At 39.2% G+C, this 23,976-nt stretch overlaps 1 long non-coding RNA gene across 2 annotated transcripts; it reads left to right on the forward strand.

Annotated features, from left to right (window-relative positions):
• The first annotated feature begins 6,772 nt into the window (after window positions 1–6,772).
• LOC132797891 (uncharacterized) lies at window positions 6,773–9,176 on the forward strand. 2 transcript variants are annotated; one of them, XR_009633819.1, is made up of 6 exons: window positions 6,773–6,863; window positions 6,931–7,046; window positions 7,104–7,163; window positions 7,357–7,692; window positions 7,786–8,770; window positions 8,824–9,176. It is a non-coding gene; the product is annotated as an uncharacterized LOC132797891 (long non-coding RNA). The 2 variants fall into 2 exon arrangements; XR_009633818.1 differs by having other exon boundaries at window positions 6,818–7,046; window positions 8,824–9,175.
• Window positions 9,177–23,976: the final 14,800 nt, after the last annotated feature.

The following is a 23,976-nucleotide window of genomic DNA, read 5'->3' on the forward strand; positions in this document are numbered from 1 at the left end:
CTGCATTTTGGACTTGTTGGATTTGTTGTTTGGGTTTTGAAATGTTTTGTCTGTTAACTTATATCCGTGTATGGGCTTTACTCTAGCCAGTGCGCTGACATACACAGACACACACACGCACATAGACGTGTGTGTTGAGTTTCCATAACCCGGTCGCGTTTTTAAGACGCTCCACTATGGTCCAGCCGACCACTTTTCTTGATGGAAATTAATAACTTGCAAACGAAGCAAGATATTTTGATTCTGTTTTTTTTATTGGATAAATGTAACTAATTGGAAGAAGATTTAAAAAAAAAATTATGGGTGTGGCACCGCCTTTTTTATTCACCTTTGCATTTCTAGAGTAAGTAAATAACAATTGTTTTAACATTATAAGGATGTAATATGTCATATAACAAAAAAAATATATTTTCAAACATAAATCTAGTAAATAAAATAAGGCTTCCACAAAGAAAAATCAGTTTTAGTGAAGGGGATCTGAAATATGCAAATTTAAAATTAGTTCTGGATGTAACGAAATTTATTTATCATATTCTTCACACCTGAGCTATTTTAATCCTCTTGCTCCTTGTTATCAAGTAGAATATTTAATTGTGATTCCACATTGCTTAAAAATTCATCTTCAGTGCCGTCAGGGTCTTCTAGAGGAGGGCTTTCGCTTTATAATAAATGCAATACTTCGTTTGGAAGTTTACCTTTTTCTGTCTTCGAATTCTTTTATCGACGTTTACAGAAGATATAATTGGATCTGCATTGCACGGTGGAAGACATCAAAGAAATTATTAATTCTGCTGCACTTGCTTGCATGATGTAACCGATCAGATTTATACAATTTGTTCCGTGCTTCGGCGCCCTCCTCACCAAAATATTCTACAGGAAGGACAGTATTCTCAATAATATCTGTGGAATGTACCAATATTTTGTGCACCGTCGCAGTCATAGGAAGCCAGGGGTATTTTTCAATAATTATATCGGCAGTTTTATGGGAAAACTCTTTAAATTTTTTAATGTGTATTGGCAATTGACATGACAGGCATATTAGCACCATTCCCAAATTGCTTATGAGTTGCTCGTCAATGCCAGTAATATTAGAAAATAATTTAGGATCACCAAAAGCACGTCGAGCTGTATTCCCATCAATTGTGCTGCCAAATCCTCCAATCTTTGGTTGATCAACTTTAAGGGCAAGTTGCTGCCATAATAAGTCTTGAATAACCTTGTTTCTTTCAGCAACTTCTTTTTTATCAATTGGCTCACATATTCTCCATTTTTTAAGATTACACTTGTAACCCGCATGCAGAATAAATTCAAACATGCGAATCCAGCAATGTAATGGGCTAAGACCAAATTTTAAATTGTCCATAAGAGGCAAGAACTTCTCGCATGCGTAATGTTTATTGTTTAAGAAATCGGATGGCACTGCCCCACATATAGGACAGGCGTGAGTTGATTTCGTTCCTGTTAATGCGTTAAGCACTTTGCCATCGATGACAGTTACATAGATATAAGTCGAACCTTATATACACAAATTTTCCGCAGTCCATTGGTATTTTGCAGGGTTGTAAGTATTTTATTTGCTCTTGTAAATCTCCATTTGCTTTTGGAATCATTTTATTTGTTTCTTTAATGAAAGCAAGTTTAAGTGGTCGAGAAAATCTAATCGATTGCGGTGTTCGGTTATTCCACAATATATTTCAGGAGGAATCTACCAGCCTTAATGGTGTTACCGTTGTCGCAAAAAGACTGGAGTCCATGTCAATTGCTTGTTCTCCAGAATGCATTTGATTATAGTTCGATTGCCCAGAGCTACCATCGAATCCATAGCTTAAGGTTAAATTTGCCATCAAAAAATCCACACCTTGGTCCTGCATTATAGTGAAAATCCCTTCGTTTTGCAAAGATACAATTCGGCTTGCGGTGTGGCAAAGGAGACTTTGAAGCGAAACTTTTGCTCTTGTCTCTGAAACTGGAATGCTATCGGGTCGACTGTACTTCTTCTCTTCCACAATTTTATTATATGCAGGAAAAATATCGAATGGTTTCTTTTCGTCAGGTCCCTTATAGCGCAGTACTGTTCTTTACAGAGATTTTCGTTCAGAAGAAAAGCTAACGCTTCGTTGGGGGAATCAGTTTTGGCTTTATGATGGGATCTTTAACGCTCTTGCGAATTTGTTTTGCCTTATCTGGACAGAGGGATAATTATTTTAAAACAGCTGCAAGATCATGCAAGCCTTGTTTTCGAGCGGTCAAGCTGGCAGCTTGAATTAATAAATTTGTATTCCCTCTTTCGGAAACTACCAGATCTGCAACATACTGTCTTCGAGTGTTATTTTTGCTCTGGGAGTATGCAAGCGTTGGTCGTCCTGCTGAAGTTCTTCTTTTTCCAATTGGAATTATTGTTTTCTCTGTCAGCCAACTCGCATATTTTTGTTTAAACAAGTCTTTATCGCTTTTACATGATCTCAATTTTGCCGCAAAACGATAGTCAATTCTCTTACTATAAACTTTAAAAGCTTCAGTAATAGCATCCGAAATACCGCCAGTTATTGCATTTTTTAAAAATTCGAATATTGCAATCTGCTTGCTTGTTGTTGTCTTCCCTGTTATCCACACGCCAAACAAGTCTGAATTGTTGAATTTGAGGTTATGGTCTAAAAATAAAAAATTCAAAGAAGAAGGGCGCTTATGGCATTGCTAACTATATACAATCGAACAGGAATTAATTTCTCTACAACACACAATTGATCTCTTGCCTGAACAACCTTGAACACAACTTCATAAGTCTATTTGAAAATGAGATTTATTTTCAAATTGGCCCATGTTGGACGACACACTTTGACATAAAATTACGAAGACATTACAACTGTTTTATACGCCGCACATAACAAAACACGTAGAACAAACCACACTCTTTATAATTCATCTCAAAAATTTCAACAAATTATCGTTTTATTTAGATTTATACAAAATTTTAAATTGCACTAAATTCTGCACTTTTCTACAACACATCTGTTTGCATCAGATCAACTGTGTTTACAAGCTGATTACGCGAAAGTGGCGCCCTCTATTGAAATTCTTGGTACGCAACTTTAATGTTCATTCTTTTTCTGATGCAACGCCGTCAAAATCGCGGACTTCCGTTAACTTTCAAAAATTGGTTTTCCATCAAGAAAAGTGGTCGGCTGGACCATAGCGCGCTCCTTCCGATCGCACTAGAACTCGTTAAAACAAGTCACAACATTAAAAAAAAAATAACAACGAGTGAGTTTGAGCTGTGTCCAAGCCTTGCTTACTTACGGACGGTCGGGGCACCTGCTGCTGGACGTTGAAGGGAGCCGCGTTACGGCGTTGCCAGACGGGCGACCCTGGGCACCGTGCAGAAGTTACTTGCATACTCTCAGGAGGGTCAGTAGCTCGACGTGGACGCTGCTGAGTGATTTGCAGTTGTATACATACTTACACTCTTACAAGGGTGCAGCTGTTGTGGCGCAGTGCATGAGGTAGCGAACTTTTCACCCCGGTGCGAATCCACCAAGAACCAAAAATCCAAGAATTACTATAAGTGTTCGAAAGCAGGGAGTGTTGTCGCATGGCGATGCAGCGCACACCACTACCAGTTAGGCCGAAGTTCCCGTGTGGCAGCGTAGAACTAACATGCCATAACCAAACGGGCGACAGTAGCAAGTCAGCAAACTCGATTGCTGTGCCTGATCCTGATATGGTCACACGCACCGTGCCTGTTGCTGGACCAACGAGCGAGAAGAGATCAGTTTTTAGGAGTAGATTTTGCCATTGGGTTACATTCAACAGTGAATGTTCGGTTTGTGAGGTAGTTTCCTATTATGGAGTGAAATTTAGGGGTTAGAATAGGTTTTAATTTATAAAGGAGGTCAGGGTGCCAAACTCTATCAAAGGCTTCTTGAATATCTATGAAGACAAGAGAGCAGAATTGGTTATTTTCATAGGCTTTGAGTATGAATTTGGTAATTCGTGCAAGTTATTGATCAGTTGAGTGTTTATAGCGAAATCCAAATTGATGGTTTGGGATAAAGTTTTTCAACGGTGGGTGTTCGAACATACGCTTTAGTAGTATTTTTTTAAACATTTTCGAAAGTGCTGAGAGGAAGTTGATTGGTCTGTAGGAGTCAAAGTTTCAGTGGGTTTTCCCGGTTTTGAGATCATTGTGACAATAGCTGGCTTCCATTGGTTGGGGAAATGGCCTAGGCGCAATGAGTTGTTAAATATCAGAGTTAAATAAAGCAGGACTCTGTTTGGTAATTTTATTGACTATTTTGTCTAGACCTGAGGCTTTGTTATTGGGTAGAGTTTTAATTATTGTTTTAACTTCGTTAAGAGTTAAGAGTGATGGATTCTTCGATTTGCTGCCTTTGTTGTGGAGTATTTAGGAGAAGAGGTTTGAATCTTGATCTTAGTTGCATCGAGAAAGCCTCTGCTCTTTCTTGGGTTGTCTGTGTAGTGTTTTACTGTCAAGTTTGAGGCTGGTTGTCGTTTAATTTGGTTTGTGAATTTCCATTATTTTTGGAGTCTTTGCAGTCAATGTTGGAGAGTGTGTTGTTTAAGCTCCTTTTTTACTGTTGATAAGAGCCTTCTTTAATTGATTTGACGCAATTTTATGGAGGTTTCAGGCTGAGTTATTTCTAAGTATGAGGTGATTATATTTGTGGCGTTTTTCAATGGTAAGTAGATTTTGTATGCGACGGTTTGGGGTGTATCTTTTTCGGAATCTATTGTTTAGAGGAAGGTGTGAGAAAGGGTTCGATGCAAATGCAGCAGCTTGGTGAATATTGCGGGTAAGTATGTCTACTGCATCATCTATGTCGTCTGTAGACGTTATTTCTGTGTTCAGGTGAGTATTTTGGTTAAGACAAAGATGAAATTTTTCGACAGAAGCGTTTTTATGTAAAAGAGGTGTTTTAATTGGTATTATTTAAGGTGTTTTTTATAGGTTAATGGGTAGAGGAAGGTGGTCGGAGCCTAGGTCAAGAGTGGATTGGATTTGAAAGGATTCCACTGTAAATATAAAAATCAATGGCTGAGGGTCTTTTTCGTTGATCATAGGGGAAATGTATGGGAGAGCCAGTAGAGAGGATATTGTAGTTGTTATTTCTTATAAAGCTTAGCAGTTGGATGCCTCTCGGGCAGGCAGGGAATTTCCCCACCATTGGTGTTTAGCATTCCAGTCACCTGCCACTCTGCATTGTAGTGAAGGCTTCGCAGGTGAGTCCTCTGAGTGGAGGGCAGTAAAAGGCTGCGATGTATATGTTGGGTGCATTCTTCAGGGTAATATTTATGGTAGTGCACTGTATTCCTTGAGTGATGAATGGGCATTGTGCTGTGTGGTTTATTATAATCATGGTCCGCCTCGCTTTTGATTTGATGGGTGGTTGTCATGGTAGGTTAGATATCCATTAATTTGGATGAGGTTATCTGAGGTTGTGAGATGGTTTTCAGAGATGAATGCTATGTCTATTTTATGAGATAGTATGTGGTCTTCGAGTTCTGAAATTTTGTTCATGATATCAGCTGCATTCCAAGTAAGAATCCTAATGTTGTCAGGTTGAAGTGAGCGATTGGTAGACATTGTAAAGCCTGCATATATTTGGTTATTTTGTAGTGTAAAGGTAGTCAGTCCGGATTAGTAAGTTTCCCAATTTGAATAATTATATTTATAGGTTCAAATCTACTCCCATAATCCCTAAATCAAAATGTATTTGTAAAGATTTCAATGTAATTCAAGTATGTTTTAATTGTTTCAAAGGTAATAGCTTATTATCTAGAAGAAGTACAATGTTAAATCAAATTCGATCAAATTCATATAAAATCTAATCAAGTTTAATCAAATCAATCAATCACGTAAAATCAAATCTAACTTAATTAAATCAAATCAAAACAAATCAAGTTGGATCGAAACAAATAAAATAGAATCAAGTCAAAATCCATTGTAATACGAAATTTTAAGACGAAATTTTTCGGGGTTTGAGCATGCGTGTGAGGGGTGCTTTTCCAACGTATTTGACGCATGTGACTCTCTTGCCTTGCAGTCCTTCAGCACATGATCAAAACCTTAGCACTTTTGACATTGATAAGCCTTTCTTTTGGTGTTTGGAAGTTTTATTGTGACTTTGTATGTGCCAAGGGTTTTTATATTTAGTGCGCTTTTATTGTTTTATTGGTTAACGAGGTCTGCTTTAAAGGCATTGGTAGGTTGACCTGAAAAACCTCCCTTTATGTTTGTGATGTGGCAAGGAGTATGTCTGATCTTTTTTAGTTGCTCCGAAATCTAGTTTATATCTGTTGAAGCGTGGAGTCCCTTTATTATGATTCTATATCTTTGTAGATCATTGCTGTTTGGTATTTTATAATTGATTCTCTCGTCGAAACAAAGTTTTTGGATCCCAACATGGGTGGCCGAGTCTGTAGCTTGGATCTCAAGACCAAGTCCCGTGTTTGCTCTAGCTCGGAACTTGTTTCCAAGTAGCTGTGCGGCCTTACTTATGAGAACTGTCGCGTCGGCGATGTATGGGATGATTATGTTTAGGGGTCTATTTTCAACATTGCCATTGCTTATATCAGATTGGAGTCCCAGAACGAGTACCGCCGTCCTCCTCCCCACTGACGCTCTCGATGTCAACAATACACTCTTCAGTACTTTTATCCATGGCTGGCCCCTGCTGCTTTTTAGGGGTTTTTGGGGTAGGCTGGGAGAAATAGATCTCTTTTTGGGAGTAGAGTTCAGTTTCAGTTTTAATTACTTTAAAATCCGGTTTTTATCCAGAAACTTTCTGGCTTGTTCCTTGATTTCTTGGAGGACTTCATCAGGGTTAGGGTTATTACTTTTGGGGGTAACTACGAGGTTACTGGTAATGATTGCTTTGTTCTCGGGTTGAATTGGCATTTTTTGTTATTCAGCTTAAACTAGAGGTGCAGAAATATCGATGTTATCGATGTTTGCCAATCATCGGAGCCACCATCGATATTTTTTCACACAACTCTGGGCTTGGTGGCAGCAAACAAATAAATTTTAAGTAAGGGACTTTTTTAATTGTTTTTCTATAATTAACTAAATATTTAATTCAATGTAGGGTTTCTAGTCGTGGTGTTGATTAATGTGGATGGATGCAGGATGGACAACTACCTGAAAAGTAAGTCTTCAATCATTGCAGTCCAAGCTACAAATTTACTTACACACATACTCACATGCATTTTTAAATTTGGCGCAAAATTAAGTCATGTTGCAGCCAATTGGCACCTTGATTTATTATGTTATTGATAAAATATTCAGAATAACATATAATTTACATACTAACATACTTTATTTATTTATTTTTTTAATAGGAGTTGGATCGTCAAATTCTTTAGAGTTGGAGACAGTCGCTTAAGCAATGAAAGGGGAGAAATGCCTAAAACAATGGCAACTTTTTTAAACAAGGAGTCGTTCTATGGCAGTGACTCAGCGATCAAAAAGAGACTTGATCAGAAAGTCCTTAATATGATTGTCAAAGACGTGCGCCCATTCAGTTTCGTACTTGATGAAGGTTTCGTGGAACTCATGCAAAAGCAGACCCCCGCTATAAAGTGCCAAGCCGAACTTATTTTAGTGATGTGATGTTTCCCAGGGAATATGATCAGCTACAGCAGAAGGTGCGTTCCGTATTGGATAAAGTAAATTATGTAAGTTTAACAACAGATCTTTGGACATCTGCAAGTAAGTTATTATCATAACATGCCATTTCGTGAACCAGAATTTTAAATTGAACTCTGCAGTGATATCTACAGCTCCTTTGATAACTCCAACAAATCACAACGCACAAAATATTGCGGACTCAATAAAATTGGTGTTGGCTCAGTGGCGTTTGTTATCAAAGGTTGTTACAGTCACAACAGACAATGACAGTAAGATGAAGAAAGCGTGCGAGATTTTGCAATTTAAACATTTGCCCTGCTTGGCACATTGTATAAACCTACCGGTGCAAGATATTTTGAAAATGGATGTTGTTAGTAAAATTCTTTGTAAGTGTAAGGGAATAGTAACCAATAGTAACAAAGCACTATAGCCGCTGCAAAGCTAAAAGAAGCACATACGACTGAAAAGCCGCTAACATTAATACAGGAAGTAGCAACAAGATGGAACAGCGCTTATGAGATGATTAAAAGGTTGTTAAAACTGAACGAATATGTTACTTTAACTTTGATTAAACTGCGAAATGCACCGGCGCCGATTACAGAAGATGAACGCGAAGTTTTAAATAAGCTAACCGAAATGCTGCAACCTTTTTATGAAGCCACGCTATCGATTTCAACCAGCAAAAATGTTTCCGTATAGCTGATCATTCCCGTTATCACAGAGATTCATCATAAAATTAATCACTTCAATACAAGCACGATTGAAGGGAAAATAATACTTGACTATATTGAGAAACGTTTAGTTGATAGGTTAAACAACTTTGAAACCCGAACAGCAACTCTAATTTACCCCCGCTTTAAAAAGGACGCCTTTCTTAAGTCATCAAACGCAGATCTGGCAGCCAAAGCGTTGGAGCAGAAATTGATGTTCGCAATGTCCATCCATCCACGACGTCAACCAACACCACCACCAACCTCAGAAGAAGGACCACGGAAGTTCACATTTTTAAAAAACAAAAATAATGAAAAAGTGCAGTCAGGTCGTGCCGATGCGATAATAGCACTAAGACAACACATCGAAAAAGAAAACCTTGGAGAAAATGAAGACTCTCTGAAATATTGGGAGGTAAGACTTTAAAATTATTATGCGAAATATGCTAAATAACAATTTTTTTATAGATGAGTACTGATGACTGCTCTTTAAAATTTGTAGCAGCCAAATACTGGAGTATACAAGCCTCGTCATGCGAATCCGAAAGAGTGTTTAGCAAAGTTGGACAAATAATTAGTGAGAGGACTATATGTATATATATATATATACATATATGGGAGAGAGGGCAGGAATAAGGTGGCAAGCGTACGATCGGCACGCGACCGTCAAGAGAAGGAGAAGGATAAGGATAGCAGTAGTAGCAAGCAGCAATGTATGTACTATATATTAGAATGTAAGCAAGCCAGCAACGGCGCCACCAGTATTTTACTATTGGTGACAATTAACAGCAATAGCGATTATGTATCGCAGTCTAACGAATATATTTGCAACATATATATACATTGTAATTGGCCGGAATTGCGGCAGTGAAAATTTTTTGCCCGACAATTGCGGCAGTTAATACTATTTAATTTTGATTTAAAATTTTTATTTTTGATTTCTACGTGAAGAGTTTTTATTTTGTTAGTCGACGGCACGACTTTCGTTGTCGATAGTTGTAACGTGCAACGAGAAAAAGCTCAAGGCGACAGGGCTATCGGTATTTGCGGGGCACGCTTTAGAGTCCGGCTCTAGCTCTTCGGCTTTGGGGGTGGTGGTCTTGCTTATACCAATAGCCCCTTCTTCGCTGCTCATTATTATTAATTGAAGATCAGAAATTGAGGGTGCTGCGACGAAGAAAGGATTGCTTGAAAACTAACCGGAAAGAGAAAGAAAAATCCAAAAATGTCTCCAAAATAAAAAGAGAAAAAAACAAAGAGAGAGTGAGAGAGAAAGTGAGAGAATAAGAGAAAGAGAGAGAGCGAGAATTAGGTTAGGTCATCACAGCTGTTAAGTGATGAATGTCCCCTCCCAACCTAAGATCACTGCATCAGAGCATGGTCTGGTGATCCCTTTTAACCCTACGACAGTGGTGTCGCCGGCTTGCTTCGGCTAAATAAAAAGTAAATTATTTCATGGTTAATAAAATTTAATTATTGAGAGATATTAAACAATAAGGCATTATAAACAAAAATAGTACTAAATGATCAATAATAATAATATAAGTGGATATATGCAATATTATTATAGTTTCTTTTTAAAAATATAAATGTATTTTAATTTCAGTGCTTTGTTTTATCTCATGTACCAAATTTTAAACTTTTCTAATTTATCTTCAAACATTTTCTTTATAACATTTAATAGTTTGAATTTTTTGTATGCTCTTCTATAAATTTATATTTCGTGTTTGTACAAAGTAAATTGAGGTGAAAGTATGAAGTGTGTTTTCGCAATAAAAAAAACTCACCGGCGAAGTTGTGCTGGAACAGTGCTAAATAAAAATAAATACAACTTTCACCAAAACACTTCCTGTTGTACCTACGCGAAACTGGTACTTACTATTCAATATAATTCTTGCATACATTTTAATTTTTGTTGTTTTAATTTTGTTATTTCTTAACTTGGCACTGATTTTTAATTCATTATCATTCATTGATTTAACTTAACATAATTTAATTTATTAAACAACATTACTTTTCATTTCACTTGTTCACGCTTGTTTTAACTTATCTATTTAAATAATTTTAAAATTGTACAATTTAGCAGCGCTTTTTTTTTTTTTAATCTTTTGTTAAATTTAAACTGGTACGATATTGAAGCGCTTTGCTTTTTAATTTGTAAAATTTAAACTGGTACAATATAGAAGCGATTTGCTTTTTAATTTGTTGTTTTCCAATTCGTTATTAGTTTTACGCTTTTGCAATTGTAGTACCGCTTCATTATTAATTTGAATTTTTAACTATTTTTGTGAACAAATGAACTTTTTAATTTTAAATAATTTTTCCAACTTCCAACTTCTTCATATTCGTATACATTTTCAAATTTTAACATAATTTAATTTTGCAATTCAGCACTTTTAAATTTTTGTATAACATGTTTTCATTTTAATTTGTGTTGAGCGGCGCTACACTGTTGAGTTTTAATCTTTCATATTATTTTACTATCTTTGTTTTAAACAATGTAGCGCATCATTTTAACTTTTCAAATTTGGTTTTAATTTTTCATATCTTCACTTTTAACGTACACACATTTTTATACATATATGCGAACTAGTCGCTGATGATCAGGAGGAGTAAAGATGAGATGTGAATTTGAAGATGCTGGTGATGATGAGATGACTAAAGTTGAGTTTAAAGATGCAGATGCTGGCCAAGAAGTCGATGCGCTGGCGGCTCGAGCAGATGCCTTGACGCTACGCCGGCGCAATAAGGCGCTCTGCTCGGCAGAAAGAAGACGACGGTGTCGCTCACTGGCCCTTCGCTGACCGATAGTTCGGCGGCAAATATAGCGCTCAGTGGCGCTCCGCTGGCCGATAGTTCGGCGGCAAATATAGCGCTCAGTGGCGCTCCGCTGGCCGATAGTTCGGTGGCAAAGATAGCGCGCACTGGCGCACAGTGGGCGATTTGGTCCCGCTAGCGGCATTTAATTCAAATTTTCAAATTTAAAAATCCGTAAATATTTTTTCACATATCGACAGCAGATGCTTTGATTAGATTTTTAAAAGCTTTTTGAAAGCTCTACGATCAGCTGATCATCAGCTGTGATCGGTCAAACACACCATATGATTTCGCAAAGAGCTTTACACAATTTTTTCTCTTTGCGCGCATGGAATTTGAGTCCCTCGGAAATTTACAATTTTTGGTGAATTTGTTAGAAGTTTGGTTTTTTATTATATTCAAAGTATCTATTTTCAAAAAAATCAATGTTTGTGACCGGTCTATAAATGTGTAGCTCATAAAACGTAGTGGTAATTCAGTGTATTAACAACTAGCCCGGATTAGCGTACACCTGTCTTTCGTGGAGTAGAACTTAATTTGTTCAACGAAGTCCAGTCTAACTCCTTTATTAGCCGAAAGTGTGAATCAGTGGCGTCCAAAATGTGTAATATCAGCTGCTATTCTCTGCTAGCCTTGAAACTATGGTACTTTTTAGGAACAATGTCAGTAGCAAAAAGGGTGCTTTTTTTGGTATGGCACACAGAAGTCGTCCCAACGAAGAAGTTTGCTGCCGTGGAAAACTTTGTATTTGGTACTGTTTTGAAAAACATTAAATTTACTCTGGAAGAGCAGTGCGAGATTGGCAAAAAATTGCGAAAATTTAACAACAGGCTAATAGTAAAGTGGAAAGACAGTGGAAGAAATAGGGATTACTTTGAAACTAAAAACCAGGAATGGCTAGATACGCCGCTGGTATTAATAGAAATTTCATGTTCAAAAAATGTTGGTCGTCCACAAAAAGATTTTGCGGATTGTGGCAAAAAAACTCAAGTCAACAAATTGTCAGACCTTACAGAAGATATCCCATCAGATGCATTGTTGGTAGCTGCAAGTAGCAGCTTGTATAAAGCTGGAAGGCGCAGTGCTTCACAATTGGTTTCCATCGTAAACACCGACGAAGAGCTTACCGGAAATATAATTAAAACCTTGACTACCCCACAGCGTCTACCTACAAAATTCTCTGATGAAAAAGCACTGGCACTATTTGTAGATGTTGGACATACCAAGTACACGTGGAATTTGTCAAAAAGAGCTGCCAAAGAACAAAACGCAGATATTTATCCATGTTATGATAAACTGCGTTGTGCGAAAAAAAAATGCTACCCCAGTGTCATCACGGTCACTGATCATTTCGCTGAAGTAGCACTACAAAGCTTAGTGGACCATACGATTGCTAGGATTATTGAAGCACACCCAGAAAGTTTTCCAACGCATATTGAAAACAATAATGAGATCCAATTAACTGCTACATACAAATGGGGCTGTGATGGCAGCAGCGGCCATTCAATGTACAGACAAAAATTTGATGGCTTTGATGGAAACATGATGGATCAATATTTATTTTCAATTTGTATGGTGCCACTGACAGTGCAAAAAGAACTGAAAGTTTTATGGAAAAACAGTAGACCTTCATCTACCCGATATTGTCGACCCATTAAGATACTTTGCGAGAAAGAATCGGCAGAGTTAATTCGCAGAGAAAGTGAAGATATTAAAAGCCAAATTTCAAATATTTTACCAACATTTTTGAGTGGCTTTAGAATTGATCACCAATTCCATATGACCATGCTTGATGGCAAAACGTTCAGTGTCATATCAGAATCTTCTTCGCAAACATGCGGAATATGTAAGGCAACTCCTAGGAATATGAACGATCTGAATTTGGTGAGGAGCTTGGCTATTAATGAAAACCTCTTTGAATATGGGTTATCAAGTCTTCACGCCTGGATTAGGTTTTTCGAGTGTGTTTTGCACATTGCATATAGAATTCCTATTCAAAAGTGGCAAGCTCGTGGAGTTGACAAAGTTGTTGTCGATGAAAATAAAAGAATTATTCAGCAGAAGCTGAGGGAAGAGATGCATTTGCTGGTAGATATACCAATTGCTACTGCTGGTAGTACGAATAACGGAAACACTGCAAGGAGGTTTTTCGAACAACCAAATTTGGCTGCTCTTATAACAGGAGTAAGCTATAATTTAATACATAGATTCAGTGTAGTCTTACGAACACTAGCATGCTGCCACGAAATAAATTCGGAGGCATTCCGGTCTTATGCATTAGAAACTGCCGAATTGTTTGTAAAATTATATCCCTGGTTTTATATGCCATCTTCTGTTCACAGAATTTTAATTCATGGAGCAGATATTATAAGCAATTTTTGCCTTCCAATTGGTATGATGTCCGAGGAAGCTCTTGAAGCCAGGAACAAGGACTTCCGAAATGTACGAGAGAGTAATACAAGGAAAAATTGCAGGAAAAATACCATGGAAGATGTGTTAAATGCCTTATTAGTTTCTTCCGACCCCTTTATAACGTCATTGCCAAATGGGTATACAATTTCCTCAACAAAAAAAAAATTATTATGGATGATGATGTTAAGAGTTTGCTTCTAATAAAACATCTGGATATGCCTCTCTCTGATGATTCCGATGATTCTAATTAACATTCTGGCCTTTTTTAGATAAAGTTTATTAATGAAATATGTTAATTGAAGTTGAAATAAAATAAAAATAAAACAAAATTTTAAATTTAAAAAAAAAAATTTTTTAAATTAAAAAAAAAAAATTTTTGACTTAAAAAATTCTATGATTTTTTTCTGATCAGTGAAAAAAAACCGACTGAAGATATCTATTTTAGTTTAGAAGTTATTAATTAAATGCCGCTAGCGGGACCAAATCGCCCACTGTGTGGCGCTCCGTTGGCCGCTAGTGCAGCGGTAAAGATGGCGCGCACTGGCGCTTCGCTGGCCGCTAGCGCGGTAGCAAAGATGGCGCTCAGTGCCGCGTCGCTGGCCGCTATTGCGGCGGCAAGGATGGCGCTAAGGGGCGCTCCGCTGGCCGCTATGGCTGCGGCAAAAGTGGCGCTAAGGGCGCTTAGCTGGCCGCTAGTGCGCCGCAATGAGAGCACTCTTTTGCGCTTTACTGGCCGCTAGGGCGGCGACAAAGATGGCGTTTAGTAGCGCTCCGCCGGCCGCTAGTGCAGGCACTGTCGCGCTCAAAAAGAGCCAAACCAAAATGCCAAAAAATATCGAAAACGACCTGCGAAATCAACAACAATGAGTAAAGAACACCTACCAGAATCTATTTCTATCAATTCTTAGCAAGTACAAACGCACCAAGAGAATTCTAACCTCTTGTTTCTTGATGCCCAAATTTTCCACACAATCCAATATGTGTTTATGCACGCTGCCGGTCACCAGAAAAGTGCTTTGACCGGAACCAGCCCAGCTTAAGCTGGCTGAGCATGCGCGGTGCAGCGAGCGAAACGTCAAGCAGAGCTTTTTTCTTAGTGCAGCTGACGAAACGTCAAAGCTGAGCTTTTCAGTGCAGCTGATGCACAACTTAAAGCTCAGCTTTCCAGCGCAGCTGATGCGCTCAAAGCTTCGCCCTTATTGCAGACAACAAAAAGATACTCGAGCGTAAGTTGAAATTACACTTGCATACTTTTAGGATCTTTTTGAAAGATTTTTCCCTTGCTAATAAAATGGCATACTTTTACGAAGAACTTTAGCTGACAAGAAAAATTGAATACTTTTAGGCCGTATCTAATTCACATTAGCTTCAGCGCTGTTACATAGTTACATCGCCAACTCGCTTTATTGCCTCCGTTACCGCTGCTGCTGCTGCTTATATATAAAACGCGAGGGGTGAGGGGAAATTTTTTGCTACTGCTCAAATATTTGATTTTTCTACTAGCACAGGCAGCCCCAAGAGGAGTAGAGTTGGCAGCAGCTGGGAGCAAGTGAGTGGTCACGCCCAAACGGCCGAGAGAAAATGAGAGCGAGCCGAGGAAAACTCCTCCAAAGCGCAACAAGAACTCAAGCCATGCGCCAGCCGAGTGGATCACCGTAGAGCCGAGGAGCACCGCTAAGAAAAAGTCCACCAAATCACGCCCGGACGCGCTGGTAGTAAGTGCAAAAGGTGAGATGAGCTACAGCGACGCGCTCTTTCTAGTTACGTGACGGCAGGGCGGTAAACTCAAAAATGTCTCGGACAGAGTGACCACTGCGCGTAGAACTGCCAAGGGCGATCTGCTGCTTGAAATTGGAGGATCTGGTCCAGCTCAGGCAACTAGTTGTCAGAGACCTGGATGAACTGGCAAGCAAAGAGGAGGTGGTTAAAGCGATGGTAGAGCAAGTTGGCATGTCGGCTAATTTGTGCCAGGTAAAGACCATAAGACCAGCTTACGCCAACACTCAGGCGGCGACAGGAACCCAGAACTCGGTGCTTTAAATGCTTGGATTTCGGGCAGATCGCGAGCAAGTCCCGAGGCTCAGTGGACAGATCGAATAGCTGTTTTAAATGCGGCGAGCAAAACCACAAAGCGGCCACGTACAACAGAACAGCGAGATGCTTTCTTTGCTCATCCAGAGGCAGCAGTGAGGTCAACCACGTGGCGGGTAGCAGACTCTGCCCTTCGGTTGGCGGGCGAAGTAACGAAAGCTCAGTATGAAGGTTATGCAGTTGAACCTTAACCACTGTGCAGCGGCTCAGGACCTCTTACTGGAGTCGGTTAGGGAGAACGGGTGGACGTATGCGTTCTCAGCGAACCCTATTGAGCTGGATTTGGACCTGATTGGACGTGCGACCACACTGGAAAGGCGGCTATATGGGTTTGTGGCAGAAACCCACCCCAGTTTGTCAACCAACAGGCTGTCAGGGCGCTAGTGGGCAGCGTTTGGGTGAAGAGCGTATACCTAGCCCCCAGTCTGCCAATTTTGGACTTTGCTAACATCTTGGATAAATTAGCTGCGAACGCGAGAGGCCACTCACCGGTATTTGTCGCAGGGCGATTAGTGGTCGAAGCCTTTGCTTCACTGGATCTGATTCTTCTCAATGGTTCAAACTGTCATGGAGAGGTTGAAGTAGGCATACGTAGGCTCTATGCCGAGCCGAGCAAACCCTTTCGCTACGCCACATGCCAGTCTATTGGTGGAACGAGGCTATTGCCGCCGCAAGTCGTGTCTGTAACCACGCGAGGAGGCGCTGTCAGAGAGCGCGGGGAAGACCCTCTTTCCTAGAATGACAAACAGCTTTTAGAGAGAGTCACAAAGCTCTTAAAAGCGCGATCAGGGAGAGCAAAAAAACAGTGTTTCCTGGCCCTGTGTAACACACTGGAGGACGACCCATGGGGTGAGGCATACCAAATTGTTATAAGGAGAATCGGCACACGGAAATCGCCACCACCACCGGATGATCTATTGCATGGGATTGTCACGGATCTGTTTCCCAGCGTGGAGGAAGATAACACAAGGCTACCTGATGATCGACTCAAGACTATGTTTTCGAGAACATCTGCAGGAGATTAGCCGCAAGGCTGCAGTTACCAACATGGTGTTATCTCGTCTGATATCCAACACCAGGAGCCCCAAACAGAGTCGTCGAGCATTACTATTAAGCGTGACAAGGTCCATACCCTCTATGCTGCTCCTATCTGGGCAGACGCCGTATTCAAAAGCTCCTACATCGGCGGCTTGGCGTCAACCTTTCGGCTGAGCGCCATTAGAATCATAAGCGGTTTCAGGACTGTTTCCAATGAGGCTGCATATGTCATTGCCGGCATATCCCCCTTCGAGGAAACGGTCAGGAAGAGAGTAAGCGTTTTCCGGCAGCTTCAGACTGGTTCCTCAACCAGCGCTGAGAAAAAAAATGGCCAAACAGAGAGTACAACGGGAAAGTCTCGACAGGTGGCAAACCCGGTGGAACGAGTCGTCCAAAGGACGGTGGACTCACCGGCTTATCCCGTGCATAAAAGAATGGACGAAGGACGAGGATGCCGAGCACGTCATTTTCCAGTGCAGCAGATACGCTTCTCTCAGGCAAGAGCTGGAAGACGTAATTGGCGAAAGGATGGCGGTGTCAACGTTGGTACCACTGAAGGTGAATTTGTGTCAACGGTCATGATCAATCAAAGGAGGGCCGAGAAGGCTAGACAAATAACGAGGGAGTAAGCATGCACCGATGCCCTTGTGATGCATTGCTTCGCGGCCGACCCACAAGAGCCCGGCTCGCTAATTCTGTTTTCTACAGTTTCATTTTCTTTTTTTTGTATAATTCTAACCTTCACTTTTGTACACCTTGCTTCTCTCTTACCTATACTACGAATAAAAAAAAAATCACACACACACATCCCTGCAAGTAACGCGTGGTGGTCGGTGTGATTTGCTTGTACTCGTTAATATTCTTTATATTATTTTCTTATCCAACAGCAATAAAAACAATTGAAAACATTGTCTTTTTTTTGGGGTGTAAATATACCTACATATGTACCTATGTATATACATTGTTGTTTTTTTCAGCTTCAAGTCTTTCTGTTATTATTGTACTCTTGTTTTTTTTCGTTTCTTTTCTATTTTCTTTCGTTAAGGGAAATTTCCCGTTCTTTTACGTTCTTTGTCTGTGTCCGCTACTTCCCTACCCATTTGTGTGTAAAATACCACAGCATTGTCTTTGGTGTTTTCCCAGTTTTTTGGTATTTTTATCAACACAGTTTTTGCTTTTTTTTGTCAATTTTGGAGATTGTGTAATAGCCTATTTCCACTACACCGAAAACCTCGTTTTTCTTTGCTTTTTTTCCGTTCAGGCCGAATGTTACGTTCGGCCCATGTAAAACCCATAAAAAAAGTCGATTTTTCTACGTTCGCGAGCTACGTAGAAGTAGCGAACGCACTTTTTGGGTAATTACGCGATATTTTGATCGATTTGGCAACGAAAAAGAGCTCACCACTAAACAAACAGCTGACATTAAAGTGCGCCAAGGTATGAAAACAGAAAAAAAAATACAAATTTGATTTTGCTTTTTAAAGCAAATTTTTTATATTTTAGATGAGCCAAAAAACTCGCAAGCCGTCAATATCGTGGAGTAGCATCCACGAGGCTATGTTGTTCGAGTTGTGGGAGGAGAATTTGACGGTATTGAGGTCTGCCCAAAAAAACATGCACATATTCAAACGTTTGTGTGAGAAGTTTTTGGCGGCAGGCTTCAATGTGGAGTGGAAGGATGTAAGGACCAAGATAGACAATTTGACCAAAAAATATAACTAAGTTGTATAAATCATATTTATTGAGTTCAGTAATAACGGGTGTATATTTATAAAAAAAAGAAATTAAATTAAGAAGCGAGGTCCAACTGGCGGTGCGCCATCGAAGTGGCAACATTTTGCCAAGGTCCACAGAATTTTGTCAGCGGTGAAGTCAAAAAATTTTGATGAATGCATCCTCGATAGCATGTGTAAGCTATGATTTCAAAGCTCTCAACCATCAATAGTAAGTCTTAAATTGTTATTTTTAGATCCCGATGAAGGGAAGTGGGATAGATTCATGTCGTCTATTTCAAATCGTCGGCGCAGGCAGTCCAGTCCTGCGCTAGCTGAACCGTGTGACTCGAATGATTTATATTCGGGTGATTCTAACATCATCCGTTTTGGAGTTTATGATGAAGGTAGTACTGTGCTAAGTCAGAAACTACCGCGAAATATTGTGCATGAAGCGTCGACTGACGAAAATAGCGTAATATTTGAAGAAAGCTCATCTGGCACAACTCAAAAAAGGATGATGAGTCACAAGGTTCAGCTACACATGCTGGGCCGCCTGCAAAAAGGAGGCCGACCAATGAGTGAGTTCGAGCGTCTCATGGTCGAGGACGCAAACAGGCGGACCGATATTCTTGAGCGCCTTGGATACGCTCGACTTAAATTAATGGAGCGATTTGTCGTAGCAGTGGAGGGGAAAAGGCTCTATTTAACAGAGTGAATAGAAAAATATTGCAAATTACATTTTTTGACTTTGAAAATATAAAAAAATTACTAGCAATGAAGTGCGGCAATTTTTGTTTGTGTTAAGCAATATTATTATATTGTAAATATTTTGTTAAATACTTATATATTTTGATTTTATTATTTTGTAAATATTTTGTTAGACACTTTTATGTTGTTATTATGATTATGTTAATATTATTTTGTTAAATATGCTTTTGTAAATACTATACTGAAAATACTAATACACAAATTCTTTATATTTCAGTTATTTATTGTTTACAATGTATGATGAAATTGCTGAACGAATTAGTTCAGCGTCGCTATCGAAATCAATTGTTTCGTAGTCGTCTTCAGCCTTTATAATTAAAATAGTCAGCTACATCAGCTGCAGATGGATGAATTTCAATATGACAGTCATCTTAAAAATTCGTTCTTTAATAAAAATCCATGAAAACTATAATTATACTCACCAATCGCGCCTAAGCATTGGGGGAAGCCAAATTCTTCGAAGCCTTTAACGCATTCCTCCAATTTGGATTGCGTGAGGAAGTTATGCGGGAAGTAGTCTGATGACAGAACTCTACATGTCTCATGGCAAAATTCTAACAATATTTTGCAGACCATTGCTTTTGACACATCAAACAACGTGCCCACTATCCGATACTCCGCAGACGATCCCAAAGTGTATAATGCGAAATCCGCTTATCAAGAAATACGGTGTCTTTCTTGGCCAATCCACAAAGGCGCTCCACAAGGAAGCAAAACTCCTCCCTATTCATTCGGAAATGATCTACAAAAAACAATTCGCTGCTTCCAGGAACATCGCGCTCCCAAAAACACTCATGCCATTGCTAAAAAATAAAAATATTTATGTAAATATTACATTGCTGCCAGCAATTCCACTTACATAGGCCCAAACTGATGGCGATTTCTTTGATATTGGCAATGGGCTATACTTGGTTAATTTATCCTCCACTTCGACAAAATCCTCATCAATATCTTGTAATTTAAGAAAATTGTCCATTTTCAAATGCGCGTGCTGCTTTTTGAAATGTTCGCCAACTTGTGTTTACATTTGAACAGCTGACATTTCAGAGCGGCCATATTGAAAAATTTACCGTTGCCCATATTTTTCGGTTCGTGCCAATGGAAACCCCGAAACGGGACTTTAAAAAACGTAAAAAAAACCGAGTGAAGTGGAAATAGGCAATAAAACCTTAAAATACGTACATGTGTGTGTGGTTTAAAAAATAAAATTACTGATTAAGTTAGTTGTGTTCAAAATATCAATGTACGCATATGATAAGTATCGATAACTAAAAGTAGCAGAGCATTAACATTAACATCTGCACTGCACATAACTATGTAAACTAACATTTAATATATACAGTTGCGAATAAATACTCAAAGCAGTACGACGTGTTTTATTTTACGCTTCAGCCAAGACTTTCCTGCCGAACCAACTCGGTTCAACAGGTTATAGGCTCAGGCACGGCTTGGTATAGAAGTGCGCAGTTACGAACTGTGGTGAAATAATAATGACATTCGCAAGAAATTATGGTGTAACGCAAATAGCAAAATGAGTGCGATGTATCAAATAGAAAAGTTGGACGACAACAATTATGATGCTTGGAGCATCCAAATGAAGAGTGTGCTGATACATGCAGAGCTATGGGATGTTGTGTCCGAGGATCCACAAGATGCATTGGCCATGATCATATTGAGTGTGAAGACATCACAATTGAGTGCTATCAAAAGTTGTATAGCGGCACGTGAAGCATGGAATAAGCTGAAGGAGATTTATTAGCCAAGTGGACCTGTACGTAAGGTTGCGCTTTACAAAAGGTTGCTCAACTTACGCATGACAGAGGGTCAAAACATGACAAGTTTCATAAATGTGTTTTGTGAAATTGTCGATCAACTCGCTGCGGTTGATATACAGTTAAATAATGAGCAACAGGCCATTATATTGCTTTCAAGTCTACCAGAAGATTTTGACAATTTTGTAGTCGAAGGCAAGCTGAAGGAAGAAGGAGAACGAAGAAAAAGTGTAGAGACGCAGAGCAACACGGCGTTCGCTTTTTCTGCGGCGCAAAACCAAAGGCGTCAGACAGACGCCAAGAAGAAGAAGCACACAAACGTTGTCTGTTTTAATTGCGGCGTAAAAGGGCACTTTAAAGCGAATTGTCAGAAGAGATCGGTAAAGCAAGACGCAAAAGCGAAAGACGAAAACAAGCAGTGCAGCTTGTTAAATGCATTGGATGCAAGCAGTTTTTCCAAACGCAACGAGCCACATGTGTTGCGATCGGCAGATGTTCACGAAGTTCAAAGAACATAGCGAAATGATTGGATTGGCAGACGCAGGTTCTTGGAAACCAAGGGCAAAGGTGAAGTTTTGCTAAAAGCAAAAGTATACATTAACACTGCTGAATGTATTGTATGTGCCAAAGCTGACGAGTAATTTTATATCCGTGAGCACAGCAGTGGCAAATAATTGCGTCGTACATTTTGGGCCGAAAAATGCAAAGATTTCACAACGTGGTGAAATAATTTTGGAAGTTAACAGAACTGGAAGCCTGTATACGGTTGAGTCCGAGTCTAACAGATGTTACGATGCCGTTAAGGCTGATGCTAAACTGTGGCACAACAGATACGGACATGTTAATTACACAAGTTTTCTGGAGATGTCAAAGAAAGGATTGGTACATGGGATGGAGAAATTGGATATGCCATCAATTGTCTCATGCAAGACATGCATGGTGGGTAAAGTTCATGTGCAACCTTTTCAAAAGGCGAGTGAAAGTCGTGCACAATTGTTGCTGGAACTAGTTCATACAGACGTATGTGGACCATTTGAAGCGAAGTCTCTTGTTTTAGGCGGCAGGCTTCAATATGGAGTGGAAGGATGTAAGGACCAAGATAGACAATTTGACAAAAAATATAACTAAGTTGTTTAAATCATATTTATTGAGTTTTGTTAAATATGCTTTTGTAAATACTATACTGAAAATACTAAAAATTTGAAATAAATGCGTTACAAATTACAAATTCTTTATATTTTAGTTATTTATTGTTTACAATGTATGATGAAATTGCTGAACGAATTCCCGGAATATCAATGTTTTCACGTTTGGTGAAATTATGTAAGATGCAACATTCTGTAATAACAACAGCCGTTTTACTGTAATGGTTATCAAGGCTTTTTCCGATTCGCCGAAATCGAGCTTTAAAATGGCCGAAAGCATTTTCGACCACCCTGCGTGATTTGGCCAAAGTATAATTAAAAGCCTTTATAGTTACATTTTCAGTATTTGAAAAAACATATGGCTTCATCACTTGAGCCGAAAATTTGAAAGCCGAATCACCAATCACCACAACAGGCACATCGACTCCCGAAATAATGCGCGAGTTATTCTTTAATAGTGTCGACTCATCTAATAATTGACGTAGCCTACTTCGCTCAAAAATTTGGGAGTCATGACAGCGTCCTGGGCCTCCAACGTTTATTTAAAGAAATCTGTATCTAAAATTACATTTAACATGAATATACAAATGCAAAAATTAGTATCACACAATAATTGCATATTTACCGAGCATCAACCATTGCAAACAATATAGTTGAGTACCAGCCTTTATAATTAAAATAGTCAGCTACATCAGCTGCAGATGGATGAATTTCAATATGACAGCCATCTAAAAAATTCGTTCTTTAATAAAATTCCATGAAAACTATAATTATACTCACCAATCGCGCCTAAGCATTGTGGGAAGCCAAATTCTTCGAAGCCTTTAACGCATTCCACCAATTTGGATTGCGTGAGGAAGTTAAGTTAGTTGTGTTAAAAATATCAATGTACGCATATGATAAGTATCGATAACTAAAAGTAGCAGATCAGTAACATTAACATCTACACTGCACATAACTATGTAAACTAACATTTAATATATACAGTTGCGAATAAATACTCAAAGCAGTACGACGTGTTTTATTTTACGCTTCAGCCAAGACTTTCCTGCCGAACCAACTCGGTTCTACAGGTTATGGGCTCAGGCACGGCTTGGTATAGAAGTGCGCAGTTACGAACTGTGGTGAAATAATAATGACATTCGCAAATAGCAAAATGAGTGCGATGTATCAAATAGAAATGTTGGAGGACAACAATTATGATGCTTGGAGCATCCAAATGAAGAGTGTGCTGATACATGCAGAGCTATGGGATGTTGTGTCCGAGGATCCACAAGAAGGCGCCAATAGGACGGCAATGGATAAGAAGGTATTGGCCCTGATCATATTGAGTGTGAAGACATCACAATTGAGTGCTATCAAAAGTTGTATAGCGGCACGTGAAGCATGGAATAAGCTGAAGGAGATTTATTAGCCAAGTGGACCTGTACGTAAGGTTGCGCTTTACAAAAGGTTGCTCAACTTACGCATGACAGAGGGTCAAAACATGACAAGTTTCATAAATGTGTTTTGTGAAATTGTCGATCAACTCGCTGCGGTTGATATACAGTTAAATAATGAGCAACAGGCCATTATATTGCTTTCAAGTCTACCAGAAGATTTTGACAATTTTGTAGTCGAAGGCAAGCTGAAGGAAGAAGGAGAACGAAGAAAAAGTGTAGAGACGCAGAGCAACACGGCGCTCGCTTTTTTCTGCGGCGCAAAACCAAAGGCGTCAGACAGACGCCAAGAAGAAGAAGCACACAAACGTTGTCTGTTTTAATTGCGGCGTAAAAGGGCACTTTAAAGCGAATTGTCAGAAGAGATCGGTAAAGCAAGACGCAAAAGCGAAAGACGAAAACAAGCAGTGCAGCTTGTTAAATG

Source organism: Drosophila nasuta, unplaced genomic scaffold (genome assembly GCF_023558535.2).
Source record: "Drosophila nasuta strain 15112-1781.00 unplaced genomic scaffold, ASM2355853v1 ctg30_pilon, whole genome shotgun sequence".
In the NCBI taxonomy this organism is placed as follows: domain Eukaryota; kingdom Metazoa; phylum Arthropoda; class Insecta; order Diptera; family Drosophilidae; genus Drosophila; species Drosophila nasuta.